Source organism: Mastomys coucha, unplaced genomic scaffold (assembly GCF_008632895.1).
Source record: "Mastomys coucha isolate ucsf_1 unplaced genomic scaffold, UCSF_Mcou_1 pScaffold1, whole genome shotgun sequence".
Classification (NCBI taxonomy): Eukaryota; Metazoa; Chordata; class Mammalia; order Rodentia; family Muridae; genus Mastomys; species Mastomys coucha.
This window is the reverse complement of record NW_022196891.1, coordinates 92,283,082-92,297,152: the sequence shown is the minus strand read 5'-3', so window position 1 is coordinate 92,297,152 and position 14,071 is coordinate 92,283,082. Positions and strand designations below refer to the sequence as shown.

The 14,071-nt window shown below is 44.6% G+C and overlaps 2 long non-coding RNA genes across 3 annotated transcripts in view; one reads left to right on the top strand and one right to left on the bottom strand.

Annotated features, from left to right (window-relative positions):
• The window catches only part of LOC116069295, an 18,324-nt gene extending 7,104 nt beyond the window's left edge, over window positions 1-11,220 (bottom strand). The window contains exons 1-5 of one of the 2 annotated variants that reach the window (XR_004109966.1): window positions 9,875-11,220; window positions 9,034-9,208; window positions 6,832-6,998; window positions 6,595-6,700; window positions 6,145-6,254 (exon numbers count right to left, since the gene is read on the bottom strand). This is a non-coding gene — a long non-coding RNA (uncharacterized LOC116069295). Of the gene's footprint in view, window positions 1-6,144; window positions 6,255-6,594; window positions 6,701-6,831; window positions 6,999-9,033 lie in introns of both variants that reach the window. The other variant, XR_004109962.1, reaches the window with a different exon arrangement.
• Window positions 11,221-12,299: 1,079 nt separating this feature from the next.
• Window positions 12,300-12,602, top strand: LOC116069302. Its single transcript, XR_004109970.1, has 2 exons — window positions 12,300-12,370; window positions 12,466-12,602. It is a non-coding gene; the product is annotated as an uncharacterized LOC116069302 (long non-coding RNA).
• The last annotated feature ends 1,469 nt before the right edge of the window (window positions 12,603-14,071 follow it).

Sequence of the window (14,071 nt, the reverse complement as noted above, 5' to 3'; positions counted from 1 at the left end):
AAAAAAAAAAAAAAAAGATACAACTCATGTAACCATCCCCAGCCTGTCGACATGTCCAGTTTGCTGATATTAAATATACAGCTAGTAATAACACAAAAGGACACAGGATTTTCCATACTTAATACTACTTTCATTGAGCCATTAACTAGCACCATAGACAATGCCTATTGACTGTCAGAGCTGTGGATTTACTCTGAAACTCTTCTAGAAAACTCTTGTGGAAAATCTCATCTGATCTTGTTTTCTCTACCATCCACAATCCTTGTCAAGAGTCTCCTTCACTGGGAAGAATGACCCAGGATAGGGGTAGTGATACAAATACAGGAATAGAACAGATCTTCCCTAGAAGATATGAGAGACAGCATATACTTTCTCTACTTCTTGTATGAGAATTAAGAACAATTCCTAAGCTCACTGGCAGAAATTCTCTCTGCAAAGGTAAATGGGTTATACTCCCAGGTTCTACGCCTACATTGTTTCTCCCAGTCTCCAACCTTAAGGATGCCACAAAAGTAGCTGGGATTGATATAAGGTAGAACCAAGGAGCCAATAACTTGGCCATACACAGTTTCAAAGTATCATAGCTTCAGAACTAGGCAGACCTAACAAGAGCAGACAATGTCTCCTCAGGAAGTTCTATCTTCCCTTGGGAACTCAGCAAAGTTACAGACTTTTCATGATATTTACATGAATTTCCCTCACAACTTTGGGTTGGATCCACCCTCTTTTTCATTCTCCAGGTGACTAGAAAGAACCAGCTCTAATACAGTACAAAGTAATAGAAGGCTGCTAAATGTATCCTCCACCAAAAGTGCTCCCATGTACCTTCTCCTTCACAAACAGATTTGTTCAGGGAACACAGAGAGATAGACACAGATGTTTGCTGACCTCATCCAACCTCAATTGTCCTGAAGGGAACACTCTCAGAGAAAGTCTAACACTTCATGCCTAAGTCCATGATAAGTAAAGGCAAGCACTTCTCTACACCTCTATCAGATCCTTGGGTCTATTAAAATAAAGGTCACTTAGAGGCTGAATAGCCAAGAGGTGAGACAGTACAATACTCAGCCTCAGTACCCTTAAAAGAATGAGGACTGTTTTCAGGACTCAAAGAAGCCCATCACTCCTCTCACCAGGTTTTCATATACAGAGGAAACCTATCCTCCTATACTGATCATGAGGCAGCGGTTCTGAGCTGATGACAGTATTCCTAGTATCTAACTATGCCGTGCACTAGCCAGTGCTCCCAGTGGGTGATGTATATCAGCCAACAGACAGGTAACAAACACCTGATACACTTGCTGAGAAAGCTCCAGGCATCCCTCACAAATAGGATGGTTAAAATCTCAAAGATGCCACAGTGAGACTTCCTCTCTCAATGAGCAACACAGAGCCTAAATTCACAGGGAAAACTCTATGAAGATGTCAAAATGGCTTAACAAGAAATATCTCCAGGAACATGGGGAATGCCTGGCATTCTAGCCAAGATGTGCAAGCCAGATAGCACAAGAGCTCCAAGGAGTCAGAGAAGCAGTGGGAAGGAGATTAAAGGCATTAGGATCTTTCCTTCCTCTCTCCCATGTGCAAAGTAGGTAGTGAAGATCTCAGAGATGCAGAACATTGTTAAGAACCTCAAAGTTCCACTCCAATCCCTGGTCTAGCTGGAACAAGGGACCTAGGTTAGAAATTCAAGTTCAAAATAAACAATGTGGTTATGAGTGGGCTCTTTCTGGCTCAGTTCAATGATGACAGGGCCAATGCTACCTCTCTGCTCAGTGTTGTGCAAAGACCCAGTGAACCAGCTAATGTGAAGAGATCTGTGTAGTGACTTTAAGGCTCCTTAAATCTCCTTACATCTTTAAGATTGTTCTACATGTTCCTTGGCACAGGGGCTCCTACTCAGGCAGCTTTGGAGAATTTTTGTCATATTGTAGCTAGATTAGAGTCTCAACCATACAAGAGAAAGAGGATAAATAAATGCAAAGTCCTCTTAGCACGAAGGCAGGCCTTCCTTGAACATACATGGTCTCTCAATCTGAACCCTGCACCACAGCCAGCTCCCATATGCTTATCTCCTATTTGTCTCTAAGAGGAAACAGTGCCACATCCTGCCACCTGGTAAATCCTCACCAGCTACTTCCACTCAGTTAATCCCTTCTCTTCACTGCTACCTATCCAAAGCCCACTCCTATTAACCACTTAATGCCCATCACCAATTATCACTCATACTAGTACTAGAGTGCCTCTTTGGAACTAGACTTGGTTGTCTTAGGCCTTCAAGATGAGTTAGAACCTCCAACAGGATCCTCATTCAAAACCTCTTTCATATACAAGTAAACTGAGGACATGGGCATGAACACAAACCAACATAAATCCATTTTCCCTGACTTACTTCCCCATGCTGTAACCTCTAAACACATACACCTTTATCCCTATGCAGATTTTGATACTTTTAGCCAGTGGCAACTCCTATATTTTGAGTAGTCTCAAGTAGCAGTGTTAGGCCAAGGAGGAGGGAATTGCATATGTCTCACCTTAGCCACCTCTTCCCAGGTAAACAAGTCTGGAATCCTGAAGTTGAACACATGGAGCAGAAGCTCTTATAGCTTAGCACCACTGGCCTTCCTCAACCTCATAGAGCACACAATTTACACAAAGCACCTAACTACAGGTGACTTCTCCTAACCTGGTCCTGTCCATTCCCTGTAGAAACCATGGTCCCAGAAGAGACTGCTATTCAAATTATCCTCCCACAGGCACATACTGTCAGTGACTTAGCAAAGACCTGGCCTGAATGCCACTTGTGCTGCACAGATGAGAGATGTGGTGATTAGACTGAGGCACAAAAGCAGCTGATGCCTGATGAGGGCTAAAGAAGAAAAAGGCTAAGGGCAGCTGTACCAAATGACTGGCGACTCAGAGTCTGACCTTTCCTCCCACCAGTTCCTAACCTAGTACATGCTTTTGTGAGCTATTGAGAACTTGTAAGGATTTGTTTAACTAGAGAAAAGAGGAGTTGGTATCCATATCAATTCTAAACTTTTGGAAGATAGCCCAACTAACATGGACTTGGCTATTATCTAGACCTCTTCTTTACACTCTCCTCACTGTGATTTTCTTTGTGGGTTTTTTTTTTTTTTTTGGAGGGGGAGGTGTTTGAGACAGGGTCTTAATCTAAGCTATCCCAGGCTAGCTTAGAACTCAACTCTCCTGCTTCAGCCTCCTGAGTGCTAACACGGCAGAAATTAATCACTATATTTTCAATGAGTGATGTCTTCCTCCAAACACAATGTTATCTGTGCCTACTGAATATTCTATGCTGCTATATTATAGACAATCTTATACCCACAGTACAAGAAGAAACCTAGTCTCAGGGTTCTGTACCTCCAGTTCCTAGTACATCCACCAATATCTAGAAGGTATTTTTCATTTCTATGGACACCAAATAACATCTGCCACACCTCCCCCCAAAAAGGAATGTGGACAGCCTTACTGGGACATAGTTTGCTTATACTGGAGATTATATTGTTTCTTGGGGATATTAATTCACAAAATGTCTGACTTCAGCCCAAGGGTTAGGAGGAAATGTGGCTTTGGAATTAGAAGTGCTGAAGCAAACCTCAGTATCACTCATCAATTATGTGAATTTGACTTAAGTCACTTAATAATTATACTTTAGTAACAATTAAAGGGAAATAATATCTGTGTTACCAAAGGTGAGAGGGCATATGGAGACCAAGATATCTGATCCCATCTCCTTGCCTCATTAGAGATTCATCCAGGCTCCATCCTACCTCCAGTCTAGACATTTGGATATGTCTTCCCACATATGCAACCTCATGACTTGTTCCTATTATCCAACCACAAAGAAACATGGCCCTATGAGGTTCCCTCTATCCTATTTCTATACTCTATCCACATAGGTATCATTCCATAGCATCAAGCTCTGCACAGACTACGAGGCTTCAAGAGTTAGGGTTAGGGTTAGGTTTCTTGCTTATCAGCCCAAAAGCAGTTGGAAGGAACCAGCAAGGATCCAAACCAGTGTATACTTTTCTCATGTCCACTGATCAGATAAATTAAGAAAAACAAAGACCTCCCATAGATGGCAGGGTGATTAAAAGGACAGTATCTCTTACTTATCCCGAAGGCTGGCTATATGTATAAAAAAAAGACCTGTGAGAGTTCACGTCCTCCTCTAAAGCTGCAATATTGGGGACACACCCAAGCCAGAGGATAGAGACAAGATATCCATTGAACAATTCATAGCCCCAGTAAGAACAGGATTCAGTAGAACCCAGATGGTATGGCCCAATAAAGGCCCTGAGTAAGATACTTTGTATTCTATGGCTATGCTGTCTCAGCTTCAGTACCACAACTATCTTCTAGAACTTAGAGACTCAGAGGCCAACGAAAAAGTACCAGATATGCCTAGATCCTACTCAAGGCATGTTAACTGTCTTGTCTGCTTGGCTGGCAACACACAATGCTGCCTGTCACACAGCAGAAGGTTTATTCTTTTACACCTCCCAGCTGCAGAGCTGACTGGACTTACCTCTCCACTTAAACATCAGTCCTCTAACCCTCTGCTATTCCTCACATACCACTGAGGCAGTGACTGAACTTGTTCAGCTCCTTGAAGTAACAGACAACACATCCAAACTGACTTTTCTTGGCAAGGACCTCAGAGGCTTGCCTTAAAGGGAGAAACAAGACAATAAAAACAGATGAGGTGAGATTCATTTGTCTTCCTTGGACAGTAGAGGGAAGGAGCAAGGAAGGAGAAACACATCTACACGATGCCAGCGAAGTAGCTGCATTAGATAGCTGGGATTGAGATCTCACAGGTACCTAGTAGAATTATCCAGGATTATTCCTTTTCTCCTTGGACCCTAGACCTCTGGCTATTAGTTACCACTGGTTCTATTGGCTAAGAACAGTGCCAGCAATGATGGACAGGGACTTTTGAATGTCATACTAAGCACCTGCTTTCTGATTTGTGTTTACAATGGGGTTGTCTTCCCACTTCTGAGGGACATTATCACTTTAACTCAACATTGCTGTTATTGTAAGGCAGAGGAAAAGAATTTCCCTATTGAATATCTGGAGATATTTTGAAGACAATTGAAGACCTAAAGAAAAAATGATTCATTCAAAGGAAAATTCCAAGTAGGAAAAAATCCAGAATCTAGTTACTGCCCAGTCTAAACTATAGATTCCAGACTTAGCCCTAAGCCCCTTAAAACTCAGTATGTCCAGAGTAAGAAAAAAATCCACTCTAAAAGGAAAGAGTATGTTTATACCCTGGGCAGTTCCCAGGACTTCAGGGATGGTTTGGGAATTACACCCCGAATAAGCTCAGGTTAGCCTTAGTAGCCAAGGAGCTTCCTTTCCCTGACTGTAGGAAACCCAGGTACCAGCTACTGCCATACCCTGTCTACAGTACTGCCCAGATATTCCCCAAACATCTCACAGCCTAGCTAGTTGAGCAGGCTGTCTTTATGCTAGCATTCTACTAGTTACCCATTTACAGAAAATCCAGGAATGGTAGAATGGAAAGAAAAGGATATTTGTTGGAGGTGTGGAATGGTAAAGTTTAAGGAAATAGATCCAGGGAGCAGCCACACTCCACCTACCTTTGAGGCAGGATCAGACCTTTCCTTTGTTGCTTCTCATTTCTAATCAGCAGCCTGATTGATATTAATCTACCAACAAGACCAGGTTCATGTTATATTAGACTATACTTGAGGTCAAGGAATCACACAAATTGGTGGCTCAACAGTACCTACAAGAAGGAAGACTAACTAACCTACTATGCCCTACTACTCAATACCATGGGCTTTTATTTACTAACCTCCTTCCTTCCCAAGACAATTACCCCTTTCTGCCTTGCTTAATTAGGATAAAGGCAAAGAAGACAAGAGAAGGCAAAGAATGAATATGGCTGTTGGATCAGTAGCAGAGAATGTTTCCATTCATCCTAAAGAAAAATCAAAGGGAAGAACAGGCAGGGGTAGATGAAAACATAGAGAGTAAAAGGTCCAAAAAAATGAGGGAAGGCCAAAAGGTATCTTTGAGCAGAGCAAATCAAGCAGGAAACAGAGGAGACAATGGTAGCTGGGATTTGATGTAGGGCATAACCACCTTCGGCCACATGGAGTGCTCCAAGTCTTTCCTTCTCTATACACGGCATTCTACTGGCCCTCATCCCACCTCAGCAACCTCATCCAGCAAGACTTTTCATCTATCAGCATCTGAAACAGGAGAAAGAAGAGTAAGTATGGCAGATCCAAGCCTGATATGGAAATATATACCTTCCAGCCCTTGGAGATAACTCACTTTCCATACTGTAATTATGATAGAGGTATTCTTTTCTCACAGGGAAGGGTAGATGTGTCTGCTAAGATCTACTTAGCTCAAGGCTATATATAGATGAGGTTCCTATAGCCTAGAGATTTTGAGCTAGAACTTGGCAGATCTATGCCAGGTGCTGGCAAGGACCATCCTCATGCAGCCAGCCAGCTAGAAACCTCAGCACAAGCTGGGTACAGTGAGTGCAGCAGGGCCCTTTATGAGGCTATTAACACTTCTCACCAAAGACATGTCTCCTGGATCCATTTTAGAGAAAACTGGCTTCTAAAGTATGAGTCTAAGGAAGATAGATATGTGGTGGCTGAATACTGAATTCCAACATTTCCTTCTGAAAGACAAAGGGTGGGGCACATAGGAAAGGAAGAAAGAAGGTATAGCAGCCCAGGATTAAAAATACCTGTCAAATTTTGCATGTTTGAAGGCAGAAAAGAACATATTAAAATGAGGATGAACACTTACCCATAGAAAGCAGGGTGGTCAAGCAGGTCCTCTTTGTTGTTCTACAAAAATGTAGGCAAACTGCTCTAGTATGATGGCTTAGATGCACAAACATCATCCTTAGTTGAGCCTGAGTTGCCAAGAGATTGTCACCTACTTACAGATGGAGCTGTACTCTATAGAGTTCTCTATTAGGGAAGAAAAAAAAAGGTAGATCAGCTGGGCTCAGCACACAAAACCAATCAAGCTACAACCTGCAATTGGAGTTTTGTGTAGCCCCTGGGACAATAGTCCTCTGCTGCAACAGATGCATGATAATATTGGCCAGAGCAATGTGGAGAAGAACCAGTACCTGTGGGTACATCTGACCCAGGAGTACCTATCTACCACTGCTTTGACAAGTGAACATGAGACAACAGAGTTCTCCGAAGCATGGCAGCTAGGTGTTCATCATATGCATAGCTCAGAACCTAGAAGTATGATCTCCAAGTTCCCAATGTCTACACTAATGCAGCCTTTCTAGTCAAAATGCTCTCTACTCACATACAAAATCTAAGGGATTCAGACACTTTTGAGAGCACTGTGGATATAGACAGCTAGTTTGTATGCCTGCTCTTCTCTACTCTGCTGTGACCTCAGTCATATTTCCTGGCCTCTATTTGTTCTTAGTCCCAAGAGATGCATCTCCCCAAAATCCCAAATGAGTTATTCTAGGTGGCCCTTTGGGAGAGGAGGTGCTTTGGTGGTAAATGTCTACCTTAAAATTAGTGCTAGAAAATACAGGAATTAAAAATGGTTCCTGGCAAAAGTCTGGATAGAGATGAGGGCCAGGATGTCTCCCATCCCCAAACTTAAATTGTTTAGTCCTCACCCTAGACTGTGCCAAGGATGGCAGAGAGAAAAGGTAATAGTTTGTCCAGGATACAATTGCAATGAAGGTGTGATAGGTATGGCAGGGGATCATGTGTCTTTAGCACAATACTGCAGGACAAGCCTAGAACACAGAGTTTCCATGATAATGTGCTAAAGGGGCAGGAGGAAGGTGTAGAGAGGAGAATTCATTTTGGGGGAAATGAGGAAGATGAAAGGAAAAGAGTAAGTTCTGACATGCCAGTACAGGGAAAGAGAAGGCTGAGATATAACTGGGGAGCTGCCTTCAGGTTAGGACAAGTGAGGCAGACCACCATCCAAGCTCAAAAGATGAAGGGTATTCAGGCATCATGCCACTATTGGAGCACCTACTCCAGGGGACTATAGTGTTACTGTCATGGAGGGTCTCCTTGCCCACTCTTGGGAATTAAGAGTTACCTTTTATCTTCAATAAGACCACCAAGCCAGACAGATCCACTGAGAAATATCAAAGGGGTATCTGGCTTTGGAAATATGTATATCATTGGGGACCAGTGAGAATTCTTTAAAACAAAAAAGAAAAAAGAAGGAGGTAGAGAAAGAAGAGAGAGAGAGAGAGAGAGAGAGAGAGAGAGACAGACAGACAGACAGACAGACAGACAGACAGAGACAGACAGAGACAGACAGAGACAGAGACAGATAGACAGAGAGAGACAGAAAGAGAGAAGACACTGTTCTCTAAGCTCACTAAATAACATAACCAGCTCTCTCTCCTCTAAATCCAAAATCCAAGGGTCTCAGGGCTGTTGTGAGGTGCCTCGTGTCTCCCCATCTCTAAAGCCTAGCAGTGGCCTTCTTATTACCCTGCCCTCAGTAAAAATGACTGAAGGTAGAGAATCGGCCAGAGCCCCAGTGAGCTGTTTTTATTGCTTTCACATTGTCAGAACATTCTGGCTGTTCAGCTGAGATCTCCATCTTCCGACTCCAGATCCACTGAGTCATCTTCCAAAGAGGAAAAAAAAGGAGAGAGAGAGAGAGAGAGAGAGAGAGAGAGAGAGAGAGAGAGAGAGAGAGAGAGAGAGAGAGAAACAAAGCAGCCGTCACCAGGCACCAGGGCCCAGATTGCTGTTGACAAAGGACTCACTAGCTGTTGTCACTCTCAGCTCCACAGCCCAGTATGGAGGATGAGGGGCATCAGGGTGCTTAGATTCCCCTCCCACATACTCAACAGCACCAGGAAGCATATAGCCACTGTTGAGATTCAGCAAGAAAAGAAACAAATCTACCATCAGAAGGCTCTCAGGAACACCCCTGCTTAACCCCTGTTCTGCCCCAACCACCACCTCACCCCTTCAGAAACAAAGGCATACTCACCCCTAGTGGAACACCACCACTTTGCAGGCTCTCAAACTCCTGAGATAGTCCTCTCTTTTCTTGCTGTGACAACTTAGAAGTATACAGTCCTTCCCTAATTTGCTAGTCATCTGCTATTCTCTCATTTTACATCCCCAACAATACTCCAGGCAGGGAAAGAGAGCTTCTGCCAAATCTACAAGAAACAGAAAGTAAAATGGACATTCCTACAGAACAGGCTGCTAGGGGTCTATTTCACAGACTAAGGACACGTAGGCAAGAAATAGGATGACCTATCTAAAATCAGCCAACTGAGACTGCGGTACAGACCTGGTATGAGCAGTCCAGTGTCTGTACCTATCTCAGTGACTGGGCTTACCCTCCTCTGCAGGTGCTTCTACCTACTCACCTCTGCCTGTTCCTCCAGGAAGAAGGCAAAACAACTGAGGTTTGTTCACCCCAGTTACAAAAAAGTAAATCATCTTGACTGAACCTGGCCATGAAGGAAAAGGACCAGCTGAATGACCTAACACAACTGTAGAGACTTACAATATTCCTAAAATAGTCACATCTGAGAGTGTCATCTTGGAAACAGGGAGGAAAAAAGATTTTTGATGGCCGGTGGTTCTTGTCAGCAACAGGATTCTCCCTAAAGGGTTATGATAAAACAAAAACAAACCAACAAGCAAACAACCCTAGTAGTATTCATGAGGTAACATGGCATCCAGCAACAGAGGTTCTGAACAGGGATATCTTCCTCCCCCTGGCTTCTTACTGGAGCACAAACTCTGATAGAGAATACACACACATAAAAAAAAAAAAAACAAAAAAAAAAAACAAAACAAAACAAAAAAAAACATACCATGAAAGAAAGGGGACTCGTAATAGTGGTTACAGGGATTTCTTCTTACAGGGTGCTCAGGGAGAGGTCCATTAAGACAGTGGCCCTGCAACAGGTAGAGCGTAGGCATGGAAAACAGCAGTACTGAAAATAGAAAAGCAGGGAAATATGGGTGGTCTGGTTTTCACCCGAGGAACGCTTCTTGGGAAAGCTAAAGCCACTAGTAGTCAGCCCAGAGTACCCTACCGAATAGGAGGAATTTCAAGCTGACAATGGGAAACCATTTTAAATCTCTAAGCAGGCAGACAAGATGGCCGCTATCCGTAGAAGGGCCTAGAAAGGGTTGGGCAGCAGGGAGCCTCACTAAAGAACAGCAATTAGAACTGTGGCCCTGGCAGGGGGGAAGGAGAAAAGGCAGGGTCATCTGACCAAATGCTGCTGCCTGCTGTGGACCTCAACCCATGTCTCAATATGGAGGCTGAGAAAGAGAGAGAGAATGAGAGAGAGAGAGAGAGAGAGAAAGAGAGAGAGAGAGAGAGAGAGAGAGAGAGAGAGAGAGAGAGAGAGAGAGAGAGAGAGAGAATTTGAAAAACAGAAACCACAGGTCTACCACATCTGAGATGAGCTGCTATGTCTCCCTTCACTCTCCTCCAACACTAGGCACTTGATGGAACATCTCTGGTTCAGGCTGACTAGGGCAGAGAAGCCAAATAGCCATACTCTAGTAAAGATGGGGTCCTGGGCCATGGAACCCTGACTCAGAAGGCTTCCATTTAGACCCCCACCCAGTGCTGTGACCCAACATGAAACCAGGCAGTTCTGCTTCTAGACCACCTTCACTGCAGTAATCATAACTATATCTATCTATACAGCAGCTGTATCCCTCTATTAGAGACCCCTTTTTAAAATCCCCACCTACTCCTTAGAATTAGCACAGCAAAGCCAACAAAACCAGCAGCACCAGCCACCATGTAAAGGACAAGCAGAGATGCCTTCAAAATGGCAGCCTCAAAGGAATCCAGAAAGAGTATGAACCCAGCCAGGGAAAGGAAAGCTAGAGGTAAGGAAGTGACATTATCAACCCCCTCACCCCCCAAAAGGTTTTCACTCCTTCCCTTAAGGAAGTCCCTGCCCCTGAACTAGAAAGGATAAAGGGAAAGGAAGACACTATCCCCACCTCTATGCCAGTGACTACAGGTGACACAGGGTACTCAGACGGGCATTCTGGGGTCCATGTCCTCAGATGAGACAGCAGACCATTTCTGTGCTCAAATTTGGTCACTAAGTGGACAAGAGCTACGTCATTCAGGGAGAGAAATTCCCGCTGTTCCCTAGCAGACCCTCAGCTGTGAGCACCAAGGAGTGGGGAGGTAGAGTTGCAAAGAAGGTTTGAGAAGGCACAGGCCACCCTGAGTTATATAACAAGGAGGGAGGTGTTTGTCCCAGGCCAGAGACCCAGGGTGCAATGCGTTCTTGCTCTCGATGCGCAGTCATGGGTGGAGCCACTACGCATGGTGCAGGGCCAAGCAAACCCCCTCCCACAAATATGAGACCCATTACAAGGACAAGATGGGGTGCCAGAACTCTAATTTTCTAGCTTCTGCCCCCAGTACAAGACAGCTGCTGCCGCCCCAGTTTCATTCATCTCCCGGTTCCCTAGGCTGACAAATCATTCTAAAGGGAGTCCTTCAAAGTCCTACCCACTCATTTTTGGGAAACATCACAACAGCCAGTTTCCAAGCAATATTTTAAGGTTAGTCCCCATCCTCACCTTTCTAGGCACAAGGTAGCGGCAACTTTCAAAAGGTAGGTTCTTCCAAATAGTGGGCTCAGCTCAGAGCTGATTTGAGGACTTCTGGACGACCAGAGCATCAGCGCAGATCCCTTCACTTGAGAGCAGCCCATTCAATAGGAAGCCCAGGGTTATGGCGACAGCAGCAGCAATTCTGCCCTACCTTGTCCGATGGTTTCCAGGGGAGCCAAGAATTATTTTTGCCGCAACACTGAGGTGTGGCAGATTGGAAAATTCCCTTTTCTGACACCAAAGCAGAGGACAAACATTTTCTTCCAATTTGGTCAGTCCTCTTCAAATCCATCTCCCCAGTCTCCTCCCTCAAAAAAAAAAAGTTTGAGGCATTTTAAGCTCTTCCTTATAGTTCCTGAAATTTTAAAAAAGGTAAAGGAAGACGTTTCAACTGGGCAGTCTGAAGCAGGCAGACACACGCACCTACCTACGCACACCCCTAAAAGAGATTTTAGAAGCTGCTGGGCTTCTCCCCCTCCCCTTTAAGCAAGTGAAATGCAAATTCAGATTTGATACTCTGTCCTTAGCCAATCAAAAAGAGGTTTTCACCTGCCATTGGCCCTCCCACCAATGAGAGGAAGTGTCTGAAATAAGAGCCCTCCCCTGGCCAATGGAAGGCCAGCTCAGTCACTTAGTTAATGATGCAGCAGTACAGGGAAGGCCATCACATGTGAACTGGAAAGGAGCCAACATGGAGACACAGAGAAAGCAAGGTAAACAACTTTCCAACGCCAAAAGGATGACATTTAATCTCTAAATGTTAGCTTCCCACCTAGACTCATCTTTAACCCTTCTGCTGGTCCCACAGATCCCAGGAGCTTCACTACCTGTCTCCACAGAGCTCCTAACAAGATGCAACAGTGACTGCGTCACCATTCCCCACTTTTCTCAACTACGCAGTGACAACCTCCCAGCATCACCCCACTTCTCCCAGCCCACACCCTACCCTATGCTGATGCTCTCCACCACCCCAGATGCCCAGAACTAGATGTTTTAATAAGAGAATGTCTGGAAAAACAGTCCCTCTTGCCTGCTTCTTATCACTTCTCACTCTCTTCCTTTCCCATAGTCCTGTACAAATGGACACTGACACCCAAACAACCTGGAAAACCAGTCTCTCCATCCACCAGCAGAAAACAGGGTAGAGGGTGAGAGGTTAAGTGGGAAGCTGGGGATGGTTCACTCCTCTCCTCTATCCTGGTCAGGCTTAAGTAGCTGACACTAAGGGAGAAGAAATTAAAGTAAAAATAAAATAAAATAAACCTCTAAGGGAAAAAATAGCACAAGGCAAGAAAGAAGGTGAGGAAAACAGTATCCACATATCCTAGACATTGCCCTTATCACAAGAAATACATACGTGGAGGAAGTGGGTACGCCATCAAGTCCTTAAGGCCCACTGGACCACCAGTCGTCTCCTGCGCAGTCCCAAATCCCTGTCCAGATACAAGGTGCCGCAGTCCTGAATGTTCCAGAATCCACTCTGATTAAGCCTTTCACTGCCACCCCACCAACTCTTGCACTCACTCCTGCCCCCACCCATTCCCACGTCCTCCCCATGGGAACTGCCTGTGCCGCCTTGCATGCCATCTTAGCCTAGGCTACCCAGAGGCCTCTGGCACACAGCAGATTTCTGAACACTTGGCAGAACCTGGTGCCCAGTGTTGCTATGACTTGTTTCTTGATTTTTCTCTCCGCTGCAGCACGGCTGCTGCTAGCAGACCTATCGACAGCTTGTGTGCTCATGCTGGCTCTCTCTCTCTCTCTCCTTCTCTCTCTTTCTCCCTCCCTCTCCTGTCTCCCCCCCTCTTCTGTCTCCCCCCTCTCTTCTGTCCCCCTCCTCTGTCCCCCTCCTCTCTCTCTCTCTCTCTCTCTCTCTCTCTCTCTCTCTCTCTCTCTCTCTCTCTGCTTTGAGCTCTGTGACGCAGATCTAAATTCTCCAGTCTGCTCCTTGTGTTGCAGGAGCAGAACTGCAGCTTTTCCCCTGGAGAGGCAGAGGGCAGTGCCAAGGCTGGTCAAACAAGGAAAAAAAAAGTTGGACCTACATTCTGTTTTCTTGGCCACACATTTTAGCTTTTTTTTTCTTTCTTTCTTTTTCATACCTAACAGCTCCGGAACACACAGGTCCCTATTTCTGCAGCCTCTCTTCTTCACTTTGAGATTCATGGGAATAAGACTAGCTTTAACTCTTTGAATGGCAGCTCCCAGGGCTCAAATCAACCAGGGCTGTCCTGTACTAAATGTTGCATCATCTTTTCTTGAGTCATATGGGCTTCTCCTAGCCATAGGCTAAAATAGTCCTCACCATGAGACCACCATTTCATTAACTCTTTCTGTCACAGAGTAGTCTAAAATTACAAACCATGGCTGTTTTCTGACATTATTTTTGCCATTTTCTTTTTATTTCTTCTCTCTTT